A 15,154-nucleotide genomic window follows, 5' to 3' on the forward strand; every position below is an offset into this window, starting at 1 on the left:
TTGTATAGAGGCCAAAATTTGAAAGCAACCTATAAAAAAAGGGAGACAATAGTGGCACAGTCTAGCAGGGCGGTCTGTCCCTTTAAGGGCCCGAGGAGCCAGGGAGCAGCAAGTTCTGGCATAAGAAGAAGCCCAGCAGGTATGTGTTGGGAACCCACTGATCCAGCCAAGCAGCAGCTAATGGCTGGCTCGGATTCCCAGCCGGAAGATATAAGTAGGGACCCAGCTCTGTAAGACAGGGAGAAGCAGGAGGGAAATCTGCAATAGGGCAGGTAAGGCCTGTAGTTTCTTGAGGCTAAAGGAGGGCTGTGACCCTTGAGCTACTGGGGGGTGGAGGACCCTGCAGTCTACTTCAAGATGGTTTCTTTCCCTCATTTCTTGTGACTGTGCAGCAGAGGAATAACAGAGCCTGCACTGCAGGCTAAAACAGAGTTGGGTGTGGCTGTCTATTTCCTCCCCAAGCTGGTTGACAGGCCCACCACACAACACACAGCTTTAGCCTTCACTACATCTATAAAGAAACAATACAAGTTACAATCCCTTCCCCCCCCCCTCCACACATACACACACACACACACACACACACACACACTATATACCAACACCAGTCTTCCTAAACTACACCCAAGTCTGTCTGAGTATTCTTGGGCCGGGCCCTTGCTACACCAAGTTTGCACTGAGGGCTGCTCCAAGTTAAACCAGCTGCAGTGGCCACACAGGGGCTGCTGAGCCAGCTAAGGAGCTGGTAGAGCACCCTATAGTCTACCTGCATTTGATCCTGACTGTGGCAGCTCTGTGACACTCAAAGATTCCTCTCTGATGGGCAAGGGAGGGGAGAGAGCATAGGTGTGGGAACTAGGTTTTTGTGGGGGGTCCTGCCCACCACTCCGCTCCCAGGGTCCCAGTGCTGCCCAGGGCTCTGCTCCTGGCCCCGCACCCAGGGTCCCGACTCCTGGCTGCAGGACCCACACATGGGGTTCTGTTCCCAGCGCCGCACACAGGGTCCTGGCTGCTGCTGGACCCACGTCCAGAGCTCTGCTCCCAGCCCCGAACGTGGGGTCTCAACTGCCGCTGGACTTGCACCTGGGGCTCTTTTCCAGCCCAGCATGCGGGGCCCCAGCTGCAGGACCCAGGGCTCTTTTCCTGGCCCTGTGCCCAGGGACTTAGCTCCTGGTTGTCACTGGTCCCGTGCCCAGGGCTCTGTTCATGGCCCCACACCTGGAGTCCGCACACGGGGTCCCGGCTGCCGCCGGCTCTGCACCAGGGGCTCTGCTCCCGGCTCTGCACATGGGGTCCCAGCCTTGGCCCCCTTACTCCTGTCCATACCCCCCCCCCCCCCCGCCATGGTCCCCCTCTTGGCCCCCGCTCTGGGGCACAGACAGGAGTAGGGGGGGATGAGGTAAAAAGTTTGGGGTGGGGACTACAGGCATTCAGCACCACCAGAGTAAAAATTGTTCCAGGGCCACTGGGGGAGAAGGGTGCATCTTTGGCTGTTTCTCTTCCCAGCTCAGCCCATATTGCTGGTGCTAAAGCACATGATGCTTTAATAAGTTCACATGTGCTTTTTCTGCTTGTTCCAAATCATCTGATTGTGTCTCATCAAGCCAAACATACAATTTTGACAGGGCATCTGCAATTACTGGGTGACACCCTAGCTGGAACTCCAGAGTTATTTCATGCTACTGTACTTTCGAAAGCAATCACTGTATCCCCGGTGGTGCTACTCTGTGTCCTTTCTTGTTTATTGCAATCAGTGATTTATGGTCAGTTTCAGCTTTGTAGCTGAAGAGAAAAATCAAGAAACTTTCTGCAGCCACATGCATGGCCTACCATCACTTTCTCAGTTAGCAAAAATACATTCTCTATCATTGTCATCACTCTCACAGCATACATTACAGGCAGCCATTCAATCCTTGTCTTTGTAGCAATATGGTTCCCAACCCTCCTTTTGTTCCATTGGTGGAAAACTTAATCTTTTAATGCATTAAAGAATTGCTGCACTGGCACTGATATCAATACATGCTTCAAATCGGTGTATGTGCTCTCATGCTCGGGCCTCCGTGCCTGTTACGTATCTGTGTCAAGGGACTTTCTTAGGTGAGTTGTTTGAGCTGCATAGTTGTGTGTGAACTTATTGACCTATTTCAACATGCCTTGCAATCTCTAGATTCCTTTGTCTACCTTTCTGGTTCTCTGCATGTTCAATATTGCTGTAACTTAGACGCATCAGGCATTATTCCCTTTGTGGTCACTTTCTTTCCTCTATCACTATTTAAGTTGTTTGGAATTGACATTTGGCTCTGCTCGGTTTAAGGTTATGTCCTCTTGCGTGTGCCAGTGCTCTCCATAGTTTGTGATGTTCAATAGCAGTGCTGCTCTGGTATTATGTCATCAGCCCGTTGCCAACTCTGTCCACATATCTATTCAGGGGATGCCATCATAGGACCTAATCACATCAGCCACACTATCAGAGGCTCGTTCACCTGCACACATCTACCAATGTGATATATGCCCCTCTGCCATGTACATTGGCCAAACCGGACAGTCTTTACGTAAAAGAATAAATGGACACAAATCAGACGTCAAGAATTATAACATTCAAAAACCAGTCAGAGAACACTTCAATCTCCCTGACCACTCGATTACAGACCTAAAAGTTGCAATATTACAACAAAAAAACTTCAAAAACAGACTCCAATGAGAGACTGCTGAATTGGAATTAATTTGCAAATTGGACACCATTAAATTAGGCTTGAATAAAGACTGGGAGTGGATGGGCCATTACACAAAGTAAAACTATTTCCCCATGTTTATTGCCCCCCCCCCTACAGTTCCTGACACCTTCTTGTCAACTGCTGGAAATGGGCCATTTTGATTACCACTACAAAAAGATTTTTTTCTCTCCTGCTGGTAATAGCCCACCTTAACTGATCACACTCAGTATAGTGTGTACGGTAACACCCATTGTTTCATGTTCTCTGTGTGTATATATATATCTTCCTACTGTATTTTCCACTGCATGCATCTGATGAAGTGGGTTTTAGCCCACAAAAGCTTATGCTCAAATAAATTTGTTAGTCTCTAAGGTGCCACAAGTACTCCTGTTCTTTTTATGTCATCAGTGTGTACTTTCACATCCTGTGAGACCTACTTGTACCTGGGACATTGTGCCATGAAATATTTTTAGGGCTGAAATGTATGCTGAAAGGCAGTCTTATGGAGCCACACGGTGTATGGAAAGTGCACATCTGGGAGCTTTCTCTGACCAAAGGAACATGCCGAATGCTTGTCAATGCACCTAATTTGCTGAAGAATTTGACCTCTGCCTTTTTAGCAAACATTTCATTACTTACAGCCAAGTGGAAATGTTCCCTTGTAATGTTTTTGTGATGTTCTTGGGGGTCAATGCAAGATCTGATTCCATTCCTTTTTACCCCAACAGTTCTAAGGCATGAACACAGCCCCTGGGTTTTAAAGTCCATGGACAATGCTATCTGCTTTCACGTTTTGCCCCTCTTCCTTTGGTCTATTTATTTAAGGCTTGTGGAACATTTCAGGTGGCACACAGAAGAGGCGCTGTGTCCTCTTGTAATTGTATCTTGTATTTCACTAGGGGATACCTCTTTCCTGTAAACAAGCCTTCAGAATGATACAGTTAGTCCACTTGTGTCTGGTACTGGCTTGTCACCAGTTATTATTCTGATTCTTAATGGCCAAGTGCCTCATAGAATCATAGAACTGGAAGGGACCTCGAGAGGTCATCTAGTCCAGTCCCCTGCACTCAAGGCAGCACTAAGTATTATCTAGACCAGCGGTGGGCAAACTACGGCCCGCGGGCCACATCTGGCCTGCAGGACCATCCTGCCCAGCCCCTGAGCTCATGGCCGGGGAGGCTCGCCCCCGGCCTCTCCCCATCTGTCCCTCCTCCCCGCAGCCCCGCCACCGCGCAGGCAGCGGGGCTGCGAGCTCCTGCCGCTTTGAGTGGCATAATAAGGGGACGGCGGTGGTGCGCACGGGGCGGTGAGGGGTTGGGTAGAGGGTCCTGGGGGGCAGTCAGGAGAAAGGGAGTGGTTGGATGGGATGGAGGTTCTGGGGTGGTATGAGGTCGGGGAACAGGGGGGCTTGGATAGGGCGTGGGAGTCCCAGGTCGCCTGTCCGGGGTGTGTGGATATGGGACGGGGGCCAGTCAGGGGACAGGGAGTAGGGGGGGTTGGATAGGGGGTGTGATCCCGTGGGGGTGGTTTGGGGCGGGGGGTTCTGGGAGGGTGTGGTCAGGGGACAAGGAGCAGGGGGGGTTGGATGGGTCGGAGGTTCTGAGGGGGGCAGTCAGAGGGCGGGAAGTGGGAGGGGCGGAGGATAGGAGGCGGGGCCAGGCTGTTTGGGGGGCACAGCCTTCCCTACCTGGCCCTCCATACCATTTTGCACCCCAATGTGGCCCTCGGGCCAAAAAGTTTGCCCACACCGATCTAGACCATCCCTGACAGGTGTTTGTCTAACCTGCTCTTAAAAATCTCCAATGATGGAGATTCCACCACCTCCCTAGGCAATTTATTCCAGTGCTTAACTACCCTGACAGGAAGTTTTTCTAATGTCCAACCTAAACTGTCCTTGCTGCAATTTAAGCCCATTTCTTCTTGTCCTATCCTCAGAGGCTGAGAAGAACAATTTTTCTCCCTCCTCCTTGTAACAACCTTTTATGTACTTGAAAACTGTTATCATGTCCCCTCTGAGTCTTCTCTTCTCCAGACTAAACAAACCCAATGTTTTCAATCTTCACTCATAGGTCATAGTATCAGAAGGGTAGTTAGTTTGTATCCACAAAAACAACGAGGAGTCCGGTGGCACCTCAAAGACTAACAGATTTATTTGGGCATAAGCTTTCGTGGGTAAAACCCCACTTCTTCAGATGCATGGATTGAAAATTACAGATACAGGTATAAATATATATTGGCACATGAAGAGAAGGGAGTTACCTTACAAGTGGAGAACCAATGTTGAAGGCCAATTCAGTCAGGGTGGATGTGGTCCACTCCCAATAGGTCATGTTTTCTTTAATCATTTTTGTTGCTCTTCTCTGGACTTTCTCCAGTTTGTCCACATCTTTCCTTAAATGTGGTGCCCAGAACTGGACACAGTACTCCAGTTGAGGCCTAATCAGCACGGAGTAGAGTGGAAGAATTACTTCTCGTGCCTTGTTAACAACACTCCTGCTAATACATCCTAGAATGATGTTTGCTTTTTTTGCAACAGAGTTACACTGTTGACTCATATTTAGCTTGTGGTCCACTATGACCCCCAGATCCCTTTCTGCCGTACTCCTTCCGAGCAGGGCCGGTGCAAGGAAGTTTCATGCCCTAGGCGAAACTTCCACCTTGCGCCCCCCCCAGCCCTGCGGCAGCTGCCCGCCCCCCTCCGCCCTGAGGCACCCCCCCCACGGCAGCTCCCCCCGCCCCCGGGGAGCCATGCGGCAGTTCCCCACCCCAGCTCACCTCTGCTCCGCCACCTCTGCTCCGCCTCCTCCCCGAGCACGCCGCTCCTGCTCTAATTCTCCTCTAAATCAGCTGTTTGGCGCCGCAAGCCTGGGAGGCGGGAGAAGTGGAGCAGCAATGGCGTGCTCAGGGAGGGGGGCGTATGATTAAGGGAGTCTGAGCCGCACGTGTCAGCACGCTGCTGGCAGCTCAGCCCAGGAAAGCTGTAAAAAAAAATTGGGGGCACTGCTTTTTGGCGCCCCCAAATCTTGGTGCCCTAGGCAACCCCCTAGTTTGCCTTCATGGTAGCACCGGCCCTGCTTCCAAGGCAGTCGTTTCCCATTTTGTACATGTGCAACTGATTGTTCCTTCCTAAGTGGAGTACTTTGCATTTGTCCTTATTGAATTTCATCATCATGTGTAAGCCCAAGACTGGTTGCTTTTCTGTGTGCACCACAACTCATCCTCTTGTACTGGTTTGTCTTTGGCTAGGTCTACACTACCCACCTGAATCGGCGGGTAGAAATCGATCTCTCGGGGATCGAATTATCGCGTCTCGTCAGGACGCAACAATCGATCCCCGAATCGACGCTCTTACTCCACCAGCGGAGGTGGGAGTAAGCACCGTCGACGGGGAGCCGCAGAGGTCGATTTTGCCGCCGTCCTCACAGCGGGGTAAGTCGGCTCCGATAGGTCGAATTCAGCTACGCTATTTGCGTAGCTGAATTTGCATATCTTAAATCGACCCCCCCGTACTGAAGACCTGCCCTTTATAGTTCAGTGACAGTTCAGACTTAGCCATGGGTGGAATTGTCCCCCACTGCTGACACTTCAAGTTTTATACTTTGAACCAAACCTCCTCCGTTTTGCACTGTTGCATTCACTTGTGCTCCTGTGTCACTCTAGTCCAGTGGTTCCCAAACTTTAACAGCCCGCGAACCCCTTTTGCTAAATTGTGAAATCTCGTGAACCCCCTCCTAAAAATGAATATTTTCAGGGATTTAAGTTTAAATTTCCTCAGTGTGATGGATGCCCCAACTGCCCGGCCCCGCTCTTCCTGGGGCTCGGGCTGCCAGCCCTGCATGGAGAGCACTGGGGTTTGGGCTGCCGGCTCCCCCGCTGATGGGGGTAGGGCTCAGACTGCCAGCCCCAACTACCCGGCCCCGCTCTCCCTGGGGCTTGGGCTGTCAACCCTGCGTGGAGCGCTGGGGTTCGGGCTGCTGGCTCCTCCGCTGACGGGGTAGGGCTCAGGCTGCCAGCCCTAACTACCCGGCCCCGCTCTCCCTGGGGCTTGAGCTGTCAGCCCCGCGTGGAGCGCTGGGGTTCAGGCTGCTGGCTCCCCCGCTGACCGCCGGGACTCGGGCTGCCAGCCCCAACTGCCCAGCCCCGCTCTCCCTCGGGCTGTCTGCCCTGCAACCGGGTCCCACCTGCTGTCTCCAATGCCTGGGGTCCTCTGTCCGCCATTAGTGAAATTTTTCTGGCGAACCCCCTGTAACATTCTGCAAACCCCCAGGGGTTCGCAAACCCCAATTTGGGAACCACTGCTCTAGTCCTACATCTCACAAAAACTATTTGTCCATATCTTTATTAGCCATATTGGAACAGTTTGCAGCTTCTTTCTTCTTTGTGTTTATAACTGGTTCATCCCTTTAATTTGAGGAATCCTCACATTCTATCTTTAATGTCTGCATTTTCCAACATGTTTGCACATTTTTGCAAAGTAGCTGTGCTTACTATCCCTAAATGGTGGACATTTTCTATATGCACGCCAGCTACCAGATTGCTGACATTATTCCTTGTTCCCTTTCTGCTTTGACTTTCAGTGTGCTTTATCCTTACTTGCTTAACTGTGGTGTTTACAGTTACGTGCTCTCTGCATCAAACTGGGGCCTTAATTTGCATTTCTGACTGTTCTGTTTCTTGGCATAGGTATATTCCTTTTTTTCAGGCCCTTGTCCCTGAGTACATTTTCGTAAACCTCTTTATTTTTTCAGCTCCAACTTATTTAGTCTTGAATGATGGAGCCTGAATACTCCAAATTAACAAGACTTTTTAATTTTAAGTCTATAAAAAAATCTCAGTTATTTCTCCATTTTTCCCAGGTCCTTATCCAGAAAATAGATCTTTCGTAGATAATTTCTTTAGGGACACATTGATCCTCAGACCTTCTCATGACTTCTTTAAAGCTTTCTTCCCTTCCTCATCATCACTCACACTCTGGAATGCAGCACTTTGACACCCAGCCACCGTTAAAAAAAAAGTCATTTCTTTTGTTGTTTTCCATCTTAATAACTCTCCTATACATTTCAAATTACTGTCCAAGTCTTTTCCCAGTCTCCTCAGCATTCCCTGTGATTTTTAAGGCAGGTGGAGAATTTGTGTGTTGTGGTTGCAGGGGTTCTGCGGCAGCCATTTTTCATTCACCCTGTCACCTTGCTGTGGTCAGTGTCCCTTTCATCAGAGTTGCAGTCTGGTTGCCCTTTTCCCGGACTCACCAGCAATCTGTGCCTTGCATTCCTGGTACCAAGTTGTATTTCGATGATGCTGAAGACAGGCTTTAGAATAAGTTGTTCACTAACAACAAATAACATCCAATGTAAATGGAGCACTGTTGCTGCTGTAATCTAACCTGGCTAATTCTCTCTTCTCTGCAACTACTTCCTGTCTCTGTGTGAGAGAGGATCTGAGTCAACAGGAAGTATGGCACTCTGTAATATCCTGCAGAGGATGTGGCAACTTTAAATATACTGCTAAATTTTAACCCTTTATAACCAGCCATCATCCTCAGCAGAGACTGAACCCACAATCTTCAGAACTATAAATATAGGCTTCTACAACCTGAGCTAAAGGAGACATTCTTCAAAGGTGCCAAAGTAGGAAACTGTGTTATTGTCAGGACCAGCCATTCAAGGGGTGTTGATATCACACACTGAGCCAGTTCCATGCTCCCCATGTTAGACAATTTCGTCCCAGGTATCTGAGGTGCACACACAGGAGTTCAAGTCTCATAGGCGGTGCCCTTTTAATGAACTGGGGCTGCAATACACTTTCAGACAGCATGGTCACTGGGTGGGACTTACACTGCTGTGGACTTCAGACACTTGGGATGTGCTTGTCTAACAGAAAGAAGATCCAATATACTGGGCTAGTGCATGTGCTCATTCCTAGCTACTGAGAATTCTTCTTTAGCTCAGACTGTAGAAACCTGTGGTTTTGGTGCTGAAGTCTCAGAGTTGAATCCTCACTGTTGATTACAGTATCTACATGTGCATTTGACCATGACTCATTTACACATAGGCTCATTAGTCAGAACAAGATTTATACAGATGCCAGTTACAGCAAGAGGGAATGCTCTGTTCCCCCCATGGACTTTACGCTCTACAGGTGCCATTCAGATGAGAGGAGTGCACCCACAAATGTTTAGCATCTAGTATAACTTGTTTTCTGTCACAGATTTGGCAAACCAATCAACAGGAACCAAACTGGGATCAATTTCAGGTGATTGCACTTGTTTCCCATTGATTTCAGGGCTGACTCCATGACAGAATAATGAGGTATGCCTGATGCCAATCACCACCTGTGAATGCCACTGCACATCCTTCCATGTGATTGAACTGCCACTGCATCACAAGGGAGCGAGAACAACTTTGATAAACTCAGGAGGTGAAACTGCAAGTACAACCGAGAAGCTTGAAAGGGAAGTGCCAGAAAGCAGAGTACATGCCACTACTTGTCACTTAGCAGAGACAAAAGTGTGTGCAACAAAGGCAACAACATTATCACATTAGCAACACCTGCAACAAACAGAAACATATCTGTGAAGACAGGGGATCTGTCAGCTGTCATTATAACACCATTGTGAGAACCACGATACATTAAGTGGGATAAAGAGGTGGTGTTCTAGCAGGCGTAATTATAATGGTGTTGAAAAGGACACTATCAAAGCTAACAGACCTGAAATTAGATCTACCAGTCTTGTGTGTGGGTGAGCACCTAATGCAACACCACGTTGTGCCTCAGCTCTGCCTGATGGCTCCATTCGTAGGTCCCAGAGTGCCATTGAAACTGACAGACACCAGGCTCTTGAGTGCAGAACTCTTACATAGCTCACTATCCTACTTGCTCACAAGCAGGGAGTTGGCAAGATAAGAAGAGGGTCATTGTGACAGGGAATGTCGGGGAGTGTCTAGCACAATGGGACCCTGATCCATCACGGAGTCACCTATATGAGTGGGACCCCAATACAAGTAAAAAATATGCTTGACACATATCTCCTATTACTTCTGCTGCCTTTCTCTGTGGGTGAGTGCCTCTCAGAAACACTTTAACTAGTGTTTCGACCTTAAGCTCTGAAGATTAGACTACGTTCATCATACAAAGCAAAGCATTAAAGTAATATGAATTGAACCTCCACCAAACAGCAGAGCATAAAATGTAAAGGTATGTGTGGTGGCACCTAAGTATTGTGATGACACATGGTACATTACACACACACACTTTTCCTAGCAATACAGAATATCCAATATATAAAATGTCACATAATCATAGTTTAATCAAAGTATAGCATTTTATTTCTCTTATTGAAGTACATGTGGTAAAACTAAAATATAATATACAGAGCATTGACCTGTTGGGAAATTAGGATAGTTCCACCAATCCACTCAAAAGAGAAAAGATACAAGCCACATGAGGGGCTGTTGTGTCTTATGCATCTCCTGCTTTAAAGACTTTACAGGCCAGTTCATTAAGCTGCCACTAATATGCTCTGGTTTGTCAATCACCTGTAAGCTGTTGTACTGGCTGGGGAGTGTGCGTTAGCAGCAGAGATTTGTAACCCAAATAATACACATCCCAGGTGGCCCAATGTTTGGCCCTTTTTGAGGAATCAAAATGTTTTGAATGTTAATCGGAAAAAAAAATTGGGGCCTGAGCATTTGGAATTTCATTGTGCATATGAACATGGGGCTAAATGGGGCTTGCCACGGCTCTGAAGAACATTCTAGTCAATCAGTAGCTGCATTTAGGCTCTCAGGGCCCAATTCTCCTCTAACTGGTGTAAATCAAAGAAATTCTATTTAAGTCAATGGAATGACACAGGGGTAAAACCAGCAGGACAGAATAAGGCCCTCTGCCATTTGACCAGCACCACAGGAGTCAGTCATTTTGGAATCAGTGCTCCCAGGTTACACTGTTCTTGGCATTAGTTGCTACCACCCACGAGGCCAGATTCACCATGGCACAAGAAGGCACAGCTTCTGTGGCCTGCTTATGGAAGGGCTGAAATTGAAAGTTTTGAAATTAATGATTGTTTTGCATGCTTCACATTGTCAACCACACAGCAAAACCCACTATATTAACAAAGTAACAACCCAAAAATCCACTTACAGAAGCCTACTTATTTACCTGGGGAGAGGTGGAGAATGATGGCTAGAAAGAGAGGGAGGGCACTGTATTAATTTCTCTATAGCTGGCTGCAGGACCAGTGCATGGGGTGAGTAACTCCAGACGGATTTAGGCTGGAACTCATATCAAACCTCAGAATATAGCTTTGGCACACTCAGATAGTCAGTGCTGGCCTAGACTACACAAGATAACTGCAATAGGGATATGGGTTGTGTGAAATCATAGGACTGGAAGGGCCCTTGAGAGGTCATCTAGTCCAGTCCCCTGCACTCATGGCAGGACTAAGTAGTATCTAGACCATCCCTGACGGGTGTTTGTCTAACCTGCTCTTAAAAATCTCCAATGATGGAGATTCCACCACCTCCCTAGGCAATTTATTCCAGTGCTTAACCACCCTGAGAGCTAGGAAGTTTTTCTTAATGTCCAACCTAACCTCTCTTGTTGCAATTTAAGCCCATTGCTTCTTGTCATATCCTCAGAAATTAAGAAGCACAATTTTTCTCCCTGCTCCTTGTAACAATCTTTGATGTACTTGAAAACTGTTATCATGTCCCCTCTGAGTCTTCTCTTCTCCAGACTAAACAAACCCAATGTTTTCAATCTTCCCTCATAGGACATGTTTTCTAGACCTTTAATCATTTCTGTTGCTGTTCCCTGGACTTTCTCCAATTTGTCCACATCTTTCCTGAAATGTGGCGCCCAGAACTGGACACAACACTCCAGTTGAGGCCTACTCAGCGTGGACTAGAGCGAAAGAATTATTTCTCGTGCCTTGTTAACAACACCCCTGCTAATACATCCCAGAATGATATTTGCTTTTTTTGTGACAGTGTTATACTGTTGACTCATATTTAGTTTGTGGTCCACTATGACCCCCAGATCTCTTTCCAAAGTACTCCTTCCTAGGTAGTCATTTCCCATTTTGTATGTGTGCAACTGATTGTTCCTTCCTAAGTGGAGTACTTTGCATTTGTCCTTATTGAATTTCATCCTATTTACTTCAGACCATTTCTCCAGTTTGTCCAGATCATTTTGAATTTTAATCCTGTCCTCCAAAGCACTTGCAATCCCCCCAGCCTGGTATCGTCCACAAACTTTATAAGTGTCCTCTCTGTGCCATTATCTAAATCATTGATGAAGATATTGAACAGAACTGGACCCATAACTGATCCTTGGGGTCCCCATCCATTATGCCCTTTCAGCATGACTGTGAACCACTAATAACTACTCTCTGGGAACGGTTTTCCAACCAGTTCTGCACCCACCTAATAGTAGCTCCATCTAGGTTTGTTGCATTACATGTCCTGAGAGTGGGTTAGATTAGAGTTTCCCCACAGCCAATATTGGGTTTGCCTGATGCTTTTGAAATGTGCATGCACAACGTGCCTTGCACCCCTAGTCGGAGGATTTTCAGGCCCTTGAAGCACTTATCCCTGTGTCTAGCAATGATCTCAGGAATAGGGGCTCCTGATTATTCCCAAAGAGGAAGGAACTGCATTAGGAGATGGAGCCAGGGGGAACAAAGTGACAGCTGCAGTCACCACCTGTCCACACTGGGGATAGGCCAGTGCAAAATGTACAGTTTCATCTGAATCTGAGCTAAAGACTTTTTTGCAGCTATTGCAGCTACCCATCATGCCCAACCTTTGGAAGGCTCCTGGGATGGATGATGTGTGTAGATGGCATGATGCAAGCTTACGGCGTTTCCAAGCACTTTGACAATCTAAGCTCAGCTACCAGCCGAGTTTGGGGTTTATTGCAGAGAGGGCCGGCTCTAGCTTTTTTGCCACCCCAGGTTAAAAAAAAAAAAAAAAAAAAAACGGCGGCCGGACTGCCGAAGCAAAAAAAAGATGGCCACAGGGAGTGCGGTCAAGGCGATTTGCAGGGGGGTGAAGGGCGGCACCCGCCCGCTCCCTCCATCCGTGGGCAGCCCTCTGGCCTTGGGGTGCCTCTCCCGGCTGGGCAGGCGGAGCCCCCGGGGGCTGCAGGAGGTGCTGGCTCACCCGCTTCTTTAAAAGCAGCTCGGCCGGGCTCAGAGCGGCGCGGGAGGCGGAGGCCGGTGCAGGTGGCGGGGAGTGGCGCGTCCCGGGGAGCCCAGCAGCACGGTGAGCGGCGGGAATCACTAGTTCATGCCCCTGCAGGGCTGGGCTGGCTGTCCCAAAATTGGCCGGAATGCCGCCCCTTACAATGTGCTGCCCAGGCACGTGCTTTCTCGTCTGGTGCCGGGAACTGGCCCTGATTGCAGAGGAACGGCCACGCTGCTACCTTAGTTTAGTCCGAAAGAATGAATGTGGTTCCCATCAGCCAGTGTTTTAAACTAACCATTCCGAGTACCACAACAACAGGTTGCACATGGTGACGGCAGCAGCTACGTGCTTTGGGGATGGTGACCAAAGCCCAATGTCAGCAGCACTGCTGCTACAGCTGCTGCTGTAAGAGGCTGGTGCTTTCTGGGGCTGAAGTTTAGCCCAGAGAAGGGCTGCTATTAAGCATGGCATTGTTCCAGAGACAGCTGCATGCTCCATTATTTAAACAAACTTCAGCCAACCCACCAGAGGACCAGCACAGTAAATAAATAAAATCTGAGCTACCGCTCAGGATCCTGGAGTTATTCTGGCTTCTTTTGAGAGGCAGAGTGCGGCTCCTGTTGCTGCTGGGAGCTGGGCTTGAATTTCAGAGCAGCGCCTGCCTTTTTATGCAGCCTTGTTCTACAGTCCCTCCCCCTTGCCTTCTTCTGGTGGGCAAACTGAGGCACATGGAGATTACATGATTTGCCTAAAGATATGCTGGAAGCCATTAACAGCGTCAGGCAAAAAGAACAAAGGCAGCCTCCCTCTTGCGCCTCTGGTCCTTGCTGTCAAAGCTCTGCAGCACAGGGCCTCCCTTGGAGACGCTGATGGAGCAATTCAAATTAAGCCGGGAGGAGCAGAGGAGGCATTAAGCGAATTGCTTAACAGCAGTCACACCCACGTTGCGAAGGCAGACAGCTGCTCCAGTGGGCTGTCGAAGCAGCTAGGCATAACACCGGCATGTGTATAGAAGTTGTTCGAGTGCAGCTCTCAGCAGTGCAGTGACTGACATGCCTGCCCCGGGGATACATTTCTAGCAGGCGTTGTCTACACTGGGATTGTGTTCAAGCATGATTTTCAATACTCATGCTAGCTCCCATGATGCTGACCACAACTTTGTGGTCAGTATAGACCAGAGGTGTCAGATAGGTATGGTTAAAACCTGCTCCCAGTAGGGTTTAACCAGCACTCGTTGAGTCGAAGGTGAAACCCTGTTTAAACACAGTACCATTTCCTGTTGTACATAAGGCCTTTTAGAAGCTGGATGCGCTCTGATAAATATCCACCAGGCAGCACTGTTCTGGAGCAGGGGAATCTTATCTTATCTGTCGCCTAAAGTCAGTCAGCGTCCTCCGCTATTGAAAACACATGACGTTCTACTGCCATTATCTCTCCCGTCAGCCTTCTGACCAGCTGGGCAATGATGTGTGAAGAACTGCACTGGGCCTGGGTCTGAAAGGCCAGTAGTAGGCACTATTGGTGCTGTTGTTGCAGTTGGTTTAGCATTGCTTTTTCTCTGACCATGCCCATGGCAGAGAGGAGAACAGAGGCCTTACGGGCAAAAGCAGTGCTACTGAGAGGAGGCAGGGGGAGAGTATGCTGACATGGAGGAGAGAGAGACAGCCTCACGTAGCTTAACACCACCATTGCTTGCCTCACCAAGGATGGTGATTCAGAGCTTGTAATGATGCTGGGTGTGGGACTAAGCTGAGACTGTACAAGGTGTTTGTTTCTCTGCCCTGGGGCATGTTCATTATGCACTACACCAGGGGTCGGCAATGTTCGGCACGCGGCTCGCCAGGGTAATTACCCTAGCGAGCTGGGCCAGTTTATTTACCTGCCGATGCGGCAGGTTCGGTCGATCGTGGCCCCCACTCGCCGCGGTTCACCGTCCCGGGCCAATGGGGGTGGCGGGAAGTCACGGCCAGCACATCCCTCGGCCCGCGCCAGCAGAAGGCACATCCCTTAGAAGAGAGGACTGCCCTGCCAAATTTCAAGCACCCTGCTGGAAAGCACAGGGGTGCTAGTTTCTGGGAAACAGATGGATATGTTTTTTTAACATGGGCAAAATTATATTTTTTCACTAGACTCATTCTCTAATCTAATCAAGCTAATCTGCTTTATATGAAACATCCCAAAAAAGTCAGTCTGAGGCAGACAGCTGACAGGGAAAAGTTCAGCTCAAACTCTTTACATTTGACAAAGTTATAAGCA

Source organism: Trachemys scripta, chromosome 1 (genome assembly GCF_013100865.1).
Source record: "Trachemys scripta elegans isolate TJP31775 chromosome 1, CAS_Tse_1.0, whole genome shotgun sequence".
In the NCBI taxonomy this organism is placed as follows: domain Eukaryota; kingdom Metazoa; phylum Chordata; order Testudines; family Emydidae; genus Trachemys; species Trachemys scripta.